The following is a 12,472-nucleotide window of genomic DNA, read 5'->3' as shown; positions in this document are numbered from 1 at the left end:
CCCCACCCTCCCTGCCCCAGTCCTCTAAGGCATCTTCCATCCTCGAGTTGGACTCCCTTTGTTATACAACAACTTCCCACTGACTATTTTACAGTTGGTAGTATATATATGTCTGTACTACTCTCCCGCTTCTTCTCAGTTTCCCCTTCACCCCCCGCCCCCTCCCATACCTCGAGTTCTCCAGTCCATTCTCTGTATCTGCTTCCCTGTTCTTGTCACTGAGTTCATCAGTACCATTTTTAGATTCCGTATATGTGAGTTAGCATACAATATTTGTCTTTCTCTTTCTGACTTACTTCACTCTGTATGACAGATTGTAGTTCTATCCACCTCATTACATATAGCTCCATCTCATACCTTTTTATAGCTGAGTAATATTCCATTGTATATATATGCCACATCTTCTGTATCCATTCATTTGTTGATGGGCATTTAGGTTGCTTCCATGTCCTGGCTATTGTAAAGAGTGCTGCAATAAACATTATGGTACAAGTTTCTTTTGGGATTATGGTTTTCTTTGGGTATATGCCCAGGAGTGGGATTACTGGATCATATGGTAGTTCTATTTGTAGTTTTTTAAGGAACCTCCAAATTGTTTTCCATAGTGGCTGTACCAACTTACAGTCCCACCAACAGTGCAGGAGAGTTCCCTTTTCTCCACACCCTCTCCAACATTTGTTGTTTCCAGACTTTGTGATGATGGCCATTCTGATTGGTGTGAGGTGATACCTCATTGTGGCTTTGACTTGCATTTCTCTGATGATGAGTGATGTTGAGCATCTTTTCATGTGTTTGTTGGCCATCTGTATGTCTTCTTTGGAGAAATGTCTATTTAGGTCTTCTGCCCATTTGTGGATTGGGTTATTTGCTTTTTTGGTATGAAGCTGCATGAGCTGCTTGTATATTTTGGAGGTTAATCCTTTGTCCGTTGTTTCATAGGCAATTATTTTTTCCCATTCTGAGGGTTGCCTTTTAGTCTTGTTTATGGTTTCTTTTGCTGTGCAAAAGCTTTTAAGTTTCATGAGGTCCCATTCGTTTATTCTTGATTTTATTTCCATGATTCTAGGAGGTGGGTCAAAAAGGATGTTGCTTTGATGTATGTCAAAGAGTGTTCTGCCTATGTTTTCCTCTAGGAGTTTGATAGTGTCTGGCCTTACATGTAGGTCTTTAATCCATTTGGAGTTTATTTTTGTGTATGGTGTTAGGAAGTGTTCTAATTTCATTCTTTTACATGTTGCTGTCCAATTTTCCCAGCACCACTTATTGAAGAGGCTGTCTTTTTTCCATTGTATACTCGTGCCTCCTTTGTCAAAGATAAGGTGCCCATATGTGTTTGGGCTTACTTCTGAGTTCTCTATTCTGTTCCATTGATCTTCCTTTCTATTTTTGTGCCAGTACCATACTGTCTTGATCACTATGGCCTTGTAGTATAGTTTGAAGTCAGGAAGCCTGATTCCACCAACTCCATTTTTCCTTCTCAAGATTGCTTTGGCTATTCGGGGTCTTTTGCGTTTCCATACAAATCGTAAGATTTCTTGCTCTAGTTCTGTGAAAAATGCCATTGGTAATCTGATCGGGATTGCATTAAATCTGTAAATTGCTTTGGGTAGTACAGTCATTTTCACGATGTTGATTCTTCCAATCCAGGAACATGGTATATCCCTCCATCTGTTTATGTCATCTTTGATTTCTTTCATCAATGTCTTAAAGTTTTCTGCATACAGATCTTTTGCCTCCTTAGGCAGGTTTATTCCTAGGTATTTTATTCTTTTGGTTGCAATGGTGAATGGGAGAGTTTCCTTAATTTCTCTTTCTGCTCTTCCGTTGTTAGTGTATAGGAATGCAAGAGATTTCTGTGCATTAATTTTGTATCCTGCTACTTTACTAAACTCATCAATGAGTGCTAGCAGTTTTCTGGTAGAGTCTTTAGGGTTTTCTATATATAGTATCATGTCATCTGCAAAGAGTGATAATTTTACTTCTTCTTTTCCAATTTGGATTCCTTTAATTTCTTTTTCTTCTCTGATTGCTGTGGCTAACACTTCCAAAACTATGTTGAATAACAGTGGTGAGAGTGGACACCCTTGTCTTGTTCCTGTTCTTAGAGGGAATTCTTCCAGTTTTTCTCCATTGAGAACAATGTTGGCTTTTGGTTTGTCATATATGGCTTTTATGATGTTGAGGTAATTTCCTTCTATGCCCATTTTCTGGAGAGCTTTTATCATAAATGGATGTTGAACTTTGTCAAAAGCTTTTTCTGCATCTATTGAAATGATCATATGGTTTTTATCCTTCAATTTGTTGATATGATGTATCACATTGATTGATTTGCGTATATTGAAGAATCCTTGCATCCCAGGGATAAACCCCACTTGATCGTGGTGTATGATTTTTTTAATGTTCTGTTGCAGTCTGTTAGCTAGTATTTTGTTGAGGATTTTTGCATCTATATTCATCAGTGATATTGGTCTGTAGTTTTCTTTTTTTGTGACATCTTTGCCTGGTTTTGGTATCAGGGTGATGGTAGCCTCATAGAATGAGTTTGGGAGTGCTCCGCCTTCTGCAATATTTTGGAAGAGTTTGAGAAGGATAGGTGTTAACTCTTCTCGAAATGTTTGATAGAATTCGCCTGTGAATCCATCTGGTCCTGGGCTTTTGTGTGTTGGGAGATTTTTAATCACTGCCTCAATTTCTGTACTTGTGATTGGTCTGTTCATGGTTTCTATTTCTTCCTGGTTCAGTCTTGGAAGATTGTATTTTTCTAAGAATGTATCCATTTCTTCCAGGTTATCCAATTGATTGGCATATAGTTGCTTGTAGTAGTCTCTCATGATGTTTTGTATTTCTGAGGTGTCCGTTGTGACTTCTCCTTTTTCATTTCTAATTCTGTTGATTTGCATCTTCTCCCTTTTTTTCTTGATGAGTCTGGCTAATGGTTTATCAATTTTGTTAATCTTCTCAAAGAACCAGCTTTTAGTTTTATTTATTTTTCTTATGGTTTCTTTCCTTTCTTTTTCATTTATTTCTGCTCTGATCTTTACGATTTCTTTCCTTCTGCTCATTTTGGGGTTTCTTTGTTCTTCTTTCTCTAGTTGTTTGAGGTGTAAGGTTAGGTTGTTTATTCGATCATTTTCTTGTTTCTTAAGGTAGGACTGTATTGCTATAAACTTCCCTCTTAGAACTGCTTTTGCTGCGTCCCATAGGTTTTGGGTTGTTGTGTTTTCGTTGTCATTTGTTTCTAGATACTTTTTGATTTCCTCTTTGATTTCTGTAGTGATTCCTTGGTTGTTTAATAGTGAATTGTTTAGCCTCCATGTGTTTGTATTTTTTGCAGTTTTTTTCCTGTAATTGATATCTAGTCTCATGGCGTTGTGGTCTGAGAAGATGCTTGATATGATTTCAATTTTCTTGAATTTGCCGAGGTTTGATTTGTGACCCAAGATGTGATCTATCCTGGAAAATGTTCCGTGTGCACTTGAGAAGAAAGTGTAGTCTGTCGTTTTTGGATGGAATGTCCTATAAATATCAATTAAGTCGAGATGGTCTAATGTGTCATTTAAAGCTTGTGTGTCTTTATTGATTTTCTGTTTGGATGATCTGTCCATTGATGTAAGTGGGGTGTTCAAGTCTCCCACTATAATTGTGTTACTGTCGATGTCCCCTTTTATAGCTGTTAGCATTTGCCTTATGTATTGAGGTGCTCCTATATTGGGGGCATAGATATTTACCATTGTGATATGTTCTTCTTGGATGGATCCCTTGATCATTATGTAGTGCCCTTCCTTGTCTCTTTTAATAGTCTTTACTTTCAAGTCTAATTTGTCTGATATGAGTATTGCTACTCCAGCTTTCTTTTGACTTCCATTTGCATGGAATATCTTTTTCCATCCCTTCACTTTCAGTCTATATGTATCCCTTGGTCTGAAGTGGGTTTCTTGTAGGCAGCATATAGAAGGGTCTTGTTTTTGTATCCATTCAGCCAGTCTGTGTCTTTTGGTTGGAGCATTTAATCCATTTACATTTAAAGTGATTATTGACATGTGTGTTCCAATTACCATTTTCTGAATTGTTTTGGGTTTGTATTTGTAGGTGTTTTCCTTTTCTTGTGTTTCCTACTTAGAGAAGTTCCTTTAGCACTTGTTGTAAGGCTGGTTTGGTGGTGCTGAATTCTCTTAACTTTTGCTTGTCTGGAAAGCTTTTGATTTCTCCCTCAAATCTGAATGAGATTCTTGCTGGGTAAAGTATTCTTGGCTGTAGGTTTCTCTCTTTCAGGACTTTCAGTATATCCTGCCATTCCCTTCTGGCCTGCAGAGTTTCTGTAGAAAGGTCAGCTGTTATCCTGATGGGTTTTCCCTTATATGTTGTTTGTTGCTTTTCTCTTGCTGCTTTTAGTATTTTTTCTTTGTGTTGAATTGTCGTTAGTTTGATTAATATGTGTCTTGGTGTATTTCTCCTTGGGTTTATTCTGTATGGGACTCTCTGTGCTTCTTGGACTTGGTTCATTATTTCCTTTCCCATGTTGGGGAAGTTTTCCACTAGAACCTCTTCAAATATTTTCACAGACCCTTTCTTGTTTTCTTCTTCTTCTGGGATGCCTATAATTCGAATGTTGGTACGTTTAAGGTTATCACTGAGGTCTCTGAGGCTGTCTTCTAGTCTTTTTATTTTTTTATCTTTTTCCTGCTCTGTGGCGTTTATTTCTTCCATTCTATCTTCCAACTCACTTATTCGTTCTTCTGCCTCAGTCATTCTGCTGGTTAGAGCATCTAGAGTATTTTTAATTTCAGTTATTTTGTTATCCATTGCTGTTTGTTTTTCTGAGTTCTTATGAACTGTTTCTTGTACTTTCTCTAATTTGTTATCGAGATTTTGTATCATTTTTACTATCATGACTCTAAATTCTTTTTCAGGCATTTTTCCTATTTCCTCCTCATTTATTTGGTCTTGTGGGTTTTTTTCCTGCTCCTTTGCCTGCATGGTGTTTCTTTGTTTCCTCATGGTTGTCCAAGCTTTTGGGGTTGCTTGTCCTGGTGATAGAGGTGTTTATAGAAGACTGTCCAAGCCTCAGACTAATGTCCAAGTATTGGATTAGACGAATATTCAGTCTAGGAAACACATACATGTATGAGACACACAATTATTGAATCCGTTAGGACATAAGGCTCTAGAAAGACCTGACAGAACCCCAGTGTGCTATCAGATATTCAGAGAGAAACCCAGCAGAAATTGACAACTGAAACAGAACAAATCAGAGACAAAAGCAAAAGCAAACAAACAACAAATAACACCCTACACATACAAACATCAACCCAGGGAGATTTTGTAAGCTAGGATCAAATATAGAAATGAGCTGGAGTACCACCAGAGAGAATGGAGATTCTCAGAATGTAATTAGACAACTGTACTAAGAACTAAGATAAAGACAAAAGCCTAATATTAATACCAAGGCAGTGCATCATCTGGAGAATAGAGCAAGGAGTCGGAGCAGACTGATAGTGTTGCTTATAAGTATGTTAAGATAAAATACACTTAAAATGGCTGGAAGAAAGGGGAACAGAAGAGCGTAATGTGGTTGGAAATATGCAAAGAAAAAGAAAGGAATAGAAGTGTATAAAAGAAAGGGATGAAAGGAAAGTATGAAAGATATTTTGTCCGTACTACCAAAAACTTAGCTAGATATAGAAGTATTTTAAAAGGCAAAAAAAAAAAAAAAAAAAAAAAAAGAGTAAAAAATATCCTTATAAAATTATGTTGTAAAACTTGTAGATCCCTTAGGGCTAAGATCGTATTTAATAAATCAAAAAAAAAAAAAAAAAAAAAAGAGAAAGGAAAAAAAAAAAAAAATCCAGAACTGATCCCCGAATGGACCAGTTCAATAGGTATTGATACTACTATTTCTGTTTCCTTAGCGTCTCAGCTGTAAGTGTCCTTTTCCTTGCCTTGGGTTTTTTTTTTTTTGCGTTATTCTGTGACCAGCAGAGGTTCCTTTATTGTTCGTCTGTAAGCCTCGGTGTGTGGGGAGGGAGAGGGTGCAATAGTGGCTCCTTCTCTTGGGAGGGAGTGAGCAGTGGCGCACTGTTGCTTCAGTCAGGCTTGGAGGTGCCTGTTGCAGAGGGCGCTGTTGGCTCAGGCGTACACAGAAAGTCTTAGAGTTGGGCCTCTCTCGGGGTTTTTTCTTTTTGATGCTGGTTTTTTTTTTTTTTTTTCTCTCGGCAGCCTCCCTGCTGCTGGCGTTGCAAGGAGTTTTAATGTAGCCCCGCCCGAGCGCCTGAGGGTGGTTGTTATCCCTGAGCGCCTTATGTGGCCCCGCAGGGCGTCTCTCCACTGCCTGTTGCAGAGGCGCAGAAAGAGAGAGAGAGGCTATGCGCGCGGCTCCTCCCCCCCGCCCGGGAGCCTGCAGCCTCCAGCCGCCATCATGGCCGGGCAGCTCTCAGGGATCGGCACTCCTCTCCGCGGACCTCCTCCCTCCTGTCCTCTCGGTCCGTCACCCTACCGGCAACAGTGTTTCTCCCCCTGAACCAGCTCTCCGGTTCCCACGCTCCCGCTCCTGGACCCTCTGTTCAGCCGCGGATTGATGTCTCGGTCCGGGAACGCTGAGCTGCGCTGCGGACCCTCCGTATGTTTCTCACTCCCTCCCGTCTGCCACAGCTCCGCTGCTTCACCCTCTTTGAGCCCTCGTCGATGCCTCCCTACCGGCTATGTCAGGTTCTCCGCAGCCCTTTCCGGTGTCCGAGGCCGTCTGCTGGTGTTCAGCTGATTCTCTGTGGGAATGACTGTGTCCTTCCGTGCATTCCCAATGCATCTGTGGAGAGGGATGCACTCCACGTCTCTCTACTTCGCCGCCATCTTTTTCTCTCCCTCTGTTATTTGTTGACATTTCGATGATGGCCATTCTGACCAGTATGAGGTGATACCTCATTTGTATTTCTCTAATAATTAGCGATGTTGAGCATCTTTTCATGTGCCCGTTCGCCATCCGTATGTCTTTGGAGAAATGTCTGTTTAGGTTTTCTCCCCTTTTTTCGATTGGGTTTTTTGTTTTTTGATATTGAGCTGTATAAGCTGTTTGTATATTTTGGAAATTAAGCCCTTGTCAGTTGCATCGTTTGCAAATATTTTCTCCCATTCCTTAGGTTGTCTTTTTGTTTTGTTTATGGTTTCCTTTGTTGTGCAAAAGCTTTTAAGTTTAATTAGGTCCCATTTGTTTACTTTTGCTTTTTTTCATTACTCTAGGAGGCAGATCCAAAAAGACATTGCTGTGATTTATGTCAAAGTGTGTTCTGCCTACTTTTTTCTCTAGGAGTTTTATAGTATCTGGTCTTACATTTAGGTCTTTAATCTATTTTGAGCTTGTTTTTGTATATGGTGTTAGAAAATGTTCTAAATGCCATTCTCTTACATGTAGCTGTCCAGTTTTCCCAGCACCACTTACTGAAGAGACTGTTTTCTCTCCATTGCATATTCTTGCCTCTTTTTTCATAGATTAATTGACTGTAAGTGCATGGGTTTATTTCTGGGCTCTGTGTCCTTTTCCATTGATCTATGTGTCTGTTTTTGTGCCAGTCCCACACTGTTTTGATTACTGCAGCATTGTACAGAGCACTTTTTTGCTTTCTGCCCTGGCACTCCACATTAACAGCCTACGAGTTCCTTGGTAAATGAACTATAGAGCACATATCTATATATGGTATATATTACTCCTCCAAACAAAAGAGGACCACCAAACACATCTTTTTCTTTGTAGTAGGTGGGACAAGGTGCAGTGGCTTTGTTCTCACTATAGAGGGAAATCCTCCCCACCCCTGCCCCGACTTCACTCCACTCCACTGCACTGAACCCATGGCAACTTCAACATTGCAGGCCTATTTAAGCTTTCACAGGGATTATCTTCTGACCTCTGGCATGCAGATGTCTTACTTGGGCATCCAGGGTACTTGATACGACCTGCTCACAAGATTAGGTTGTCAGTATAATGAACCAGGGTGATATTCTGTGAGATATCAAGATGCTCATGATGCTTTCAGCATCTTTTGGAGATAGATAGATACATATATTTGATATAGTCCTTGGGGGTAAGGGGTGGGTTAAAGGTAAGTTTTGGCCCTGCAGCTATGATTGTTATTATCCATTATCATCATCTGATTATGTTTGCAATCATCTGTGGTCATTCTTCATGACCCGTCTGACCTCTGCTTTTAGCCAAAAGTGTGAGGAATTAGCGATGTGATAGGAATCACCACCCTTTGCCGCTCAAGTCTTTGATGAAAGCGCTGGTCTCTGCAATCCATCCAGAGGTATAGTTTGCTTTTGCTTTACTGCCCTGATGAGAGTGAGTTTTGGAGGACAGCTCCTGGGGTTTCCACTTGGCTCTCTTTATCAAAAACAGCCTTCACTTCACAGATTAGGAAACTGGTGAAGAGCTTTTGCTAGTTACTCTGCATACCTATTAGCACTGTACAATACATCTGGATCTAGGGATATAGCTACCAAACGGGTGCATTTACATGGGCCCTACTGTTAGGTGGACTCGGGCCATACCTCTTTCTAGCACTGACCTCCTAAGGCCCTACTCTAACTAGAGGCCTACAGTGGCTTTTGCTGTAGTGGTCAGTGCATGTATAACTAGTGAAATCTGAATGAGGTCTATGGATTGTATCAAGTTTTTGACTTTGATATTGTGCTAAAGTTGTGTGGGATGTTAATATCAGGTGAGGGGGAGGGTGTTTGGAACTTCCCTATACATTTCTCTGTAATCGCCCATGAATCTATAATTATTTCAAATAAAAATTTTTTTTAAATTGTAAAATTGCTTGCATTGCTGGCTGTTGAAAGGATTAGAGGAAAATGGATCTAGTACAATGTCTAGCAGAGAACAGGTTGTTAATCAATCATAGTTACACAAGCACAAACATATATGCACACCTGCGTTTATGACATTCCTAGGCTCCTACTAGGGAGACATGGGCTTTGAGTCATTTGTCTATCAGATGTAATACATACACCTCACTCTGTATTCTTATTTCCCTTTTGACCCAGAGTACCACTGATGAAACAGTTGTTGGGAAGGAAACTCACAACCTTGGTGCCTAACCTAAGGAGCTACCTGGTCATCTTTGTACGTGATGGTGGGGATGGATCCACTGCATAGCAGCTGCAATGTGTGAATTCTAGTGAGGCAGCCCCGTCAGTGGTGGTGGAAGGTGGTGATGATGGTGGTAACAGTGGAAAGAGTAGGATTGATAATAGAGGAGCCTGAGATGAGGACTTTGGAAAGAAGACTTAGGGAGGGGACTAGAGACTTCACTCCGGGTTGCACGTCAAAGAACTGTGGCCCTGGCTCACCCACGGATGGGTCTGCCCTGAAGGATGAGGCTGGTGTTCATCTTCCGACTAACACTTAAGAACTTGGGCGCTTTGTCTAAATACATAATTAAAGTTAATCTTGTTGCCATTATCTTATTCATTATAGTGATTTTCTGGTTGTTTTTATGGATCATTGTGAAACTAGTTTTGAATGAGATATTTTTCCCTTTTTCTATCTTAATTTTTAAGAGTGCTTATATTCTTCAGTTGCTAAGTAACAAGCCTATAATGTGTTATCACAGTGGTTCTATCTGAATAATTTCTGTAATCACTTAGGAGATTGCTTTAATAGTATATCATCTTAAATGGTAAGAAGTGACTAATTCCAGGCTGTTTGGAGAAAGCTGACAAGTATTTCCTGAAAGGCAGGAGGTGCATCAGCCAAGGAACATAAAGACAGAGCTTGTGATGTACGCCTTGCCCACTGCAGCTCTCCTTCGCAAGGTTACCGCTGCTTTCAGTGTCTCCAAGTGGAACGGGCACTCACTAAGAACTTTCTCAACTTTCAAAGAGCCAAGGGATCCAGAAGGGGAGATTTTTAAAAAGGAATATTTTGCTCTAGTGACTTGCAAAATTGCATTTATCATAAATGAATCGACACAAAGTAAGGCAGTGTTGCTCTAGTTCTTTTGGGGCAGAAACCCGAGCAGAGCTGAGATATGGAAATACCATCCACTGTCCTAATCAAGAGAACCCTTATTGGAGGCCCATCGGCGTCGCTGCAGATGACCCTCTATGATGTCAAATCTTCCGCCTCTTCCATGAGGGTCCTGGAGCAGGTGGCCAGGAGCTCAGAAACCTGTTCATCTAAGGTGAGGACCAACAAGATGAAGGCTGTCAGTCTGAGCCCCAAACATCAGCCCGGTTTGTGTAGTTCCCATGGGCAGGCCCTACCCCGGCCCTGACCATCTTACAGAAGCCATGGTTCAGGTCAGTGTGTACAAGCTGCACAAGACACATTCCGGTCTCTTCTCTTCAGAAGAAATGTCACCCTTAACCTTTCCTTCCTTTCTGTGACTGACCTATCTCCTTCTTTTACCACCAGACTTTTAGGAAGACCTGTGCTGCTTTCACTGTCTACATTGTCTCACCCATCATTCTCTTTTCATCCCATTGCAATCTGCCCCCCCCCCCCCACTGCCGCCGCCAAATAATCACTAAACTGGTTTTACTGTAGTCAACCGTGATGTCCTAAATGCCAGATCCCCTGTCCTATATTCAGTGCTTAACCTGAGGGATATGCCTGTATGTTTGATAAGGGCAAACATGTCTCCTCCTTGAAGTTTGCTTTTCCAAAGGCCCCTGGTTCCTCTCTCTGGGTCTGTCTGTCTGTCAACCCTATCTCCTAACACTTCTCCTGTTTATCTCCCTGCACTGGCTCCCCTTCACCGGCTCCTCTTTTCCATTCCACTCTGTAATTGTTGCTGCTCTGGAGGACTCCTTCCTTAGCCCTTCCTTATTTACCTCTTTCCCGACCACCTCTTCCCCTCTTCCTCCCACCAAACCCAGAGCCATCTTGTCCACCCTACTTTATGTCGGGCACTATGCTCGTGCTGGAGATACAGAGATGAATACGACACGATCCCTCACTGCACCGAACAGTCTAGAGGGAGCAACAGATGAGTAAATGATAGCGTGTCATGGGTCAGGTTTGGACAGGGCACGGTGGGGACAAGAGTCAGTTGTACACGATGGGGAGGAACAGGCAGGACAGTGTCCCACTGGAGCACTTACCATGTTGTGTGTTCATTAGAAGCAAAGGGCTGTCAGGCCTGAGTCATGGCTTTCCAGAAGAAAGGTGTGTGTGTGTGTGTGTGTGTGTGTATGTGTGTGTGTATGTGATGCATGTGTACTCAGAATCCCTGAGCATTGGACGATCTGTGTGGAGAGAACCTGAATCCTTTCTAAGAAGAAGACTTTATCCTGGTGCTTCAAATGTAAGTTACCAGAAGATTAGTTGGGGGAAGCTGGCTTTGCCCCAACCTGCGGATGAGTCACTAGTTCTTCGTAGTCTTCCTTTGAACTCTATGTTCAGAGTATCAAATTATTTTTCTGTCTCCAAGGGTGATTTAGAAACTATTTAACAAAGATGTCCACACAGATCAGTCAGAATAAATGATTGAACGTGATTCCAGAGGTACCTTTCTGTGCCATAAGGTAAATCCTTTAGTTCTTGATCATAGAGACGTGTGTGTGTATGTGTGTGTGTGTGTGTGTGTGTGTGTGTGTGTGTGTGTGAGTGTGTATGGGGGGGAGTCCTGAGGGAGGAACTGGGGCAGTTGGTGCAGAAAGGAGGGAATGTTTGGGAATCTTGGGACAGTGCAATTTCCCAATGATGTGAAAGTACTTCAATGTTTTAACATCCTGTATGGCTGTACAAGGGCATTGCTGCCTTCCTCCTGAGACTGCAAATTCTCTGAAGACAGGCTACATCTTAATCATTTCTGTAACCCTGGTTCTTGGTATAGTGCTCTGCTTATAGTGAGTGATTGATGAATGCTTGCTGACTAGATAGAGTGGAATTAATGGTTTATTGAAATCTGGTGAATGAGTCATACAGACCAGGTTTTGCCATGATAGCACACTATCCCCAAATTGTAGTGGCTTATTACATAAAGTTTAATTTCTTGTCTATATGACTTGTCCATTGCAAGTCTTCTGGGGGCTCTGCTCCATGTCTCCTCCCTCTGGGACCCAGGCTCATGGGGTGACCGCCATCAGAAATGGGTGGTCCCTAAGGCAGAAGGAAAAAGGAGAAAGCGACACAGTGTGTCCTGACTCTTAAAGCTCATGCCAGAAGCTTACGACATGTCAGTTCTGCTTGCATTTCATTGGCCAAAGCAAGCCTCATTTGATGCCAATCACTTTTTTTTTTAAATGAAGGACAGCTTCATAGAGGTAACATAATGGCTAATTCTGGGCTCCATGCTGTGCTGGGATGTTTCAGGGAAACAAAAGGAGATAAAGTAGAGCCCCTGCTCTGGAGCGGATCACACTCTGGTAGGAAAATAGGTGTGATCAACGGACATAATAGAGAGGTCTTGAAGGAGGAGTGGGCTTGAATGCCCTGGGAAGAAGGAATTCTTCCGTAAACTCCATGAGTGGCTTA

The sequence above is a fragment of the Hippopotamus amphibius genome, chromosome 14 (assembly GCF_030028045.1).
Source record: "Hippopotamus amphibius kiboko isolate mHipAmp2 chromosome 14, mHipAmp2.hap2, whole genome shotgun sequence".
Classification (NCBI taxonomy): Eukaryota; Metazoa; Chordata; class Mammalia; order Artiodactyla; family Hippopotamidae; genus Hippopotamus; species Hippopotamus amphibius.
The sequence above is the reverse complement of the archived record's forward strand: the minus strand, read 5'-3'. Positions refer to the sequence as shown.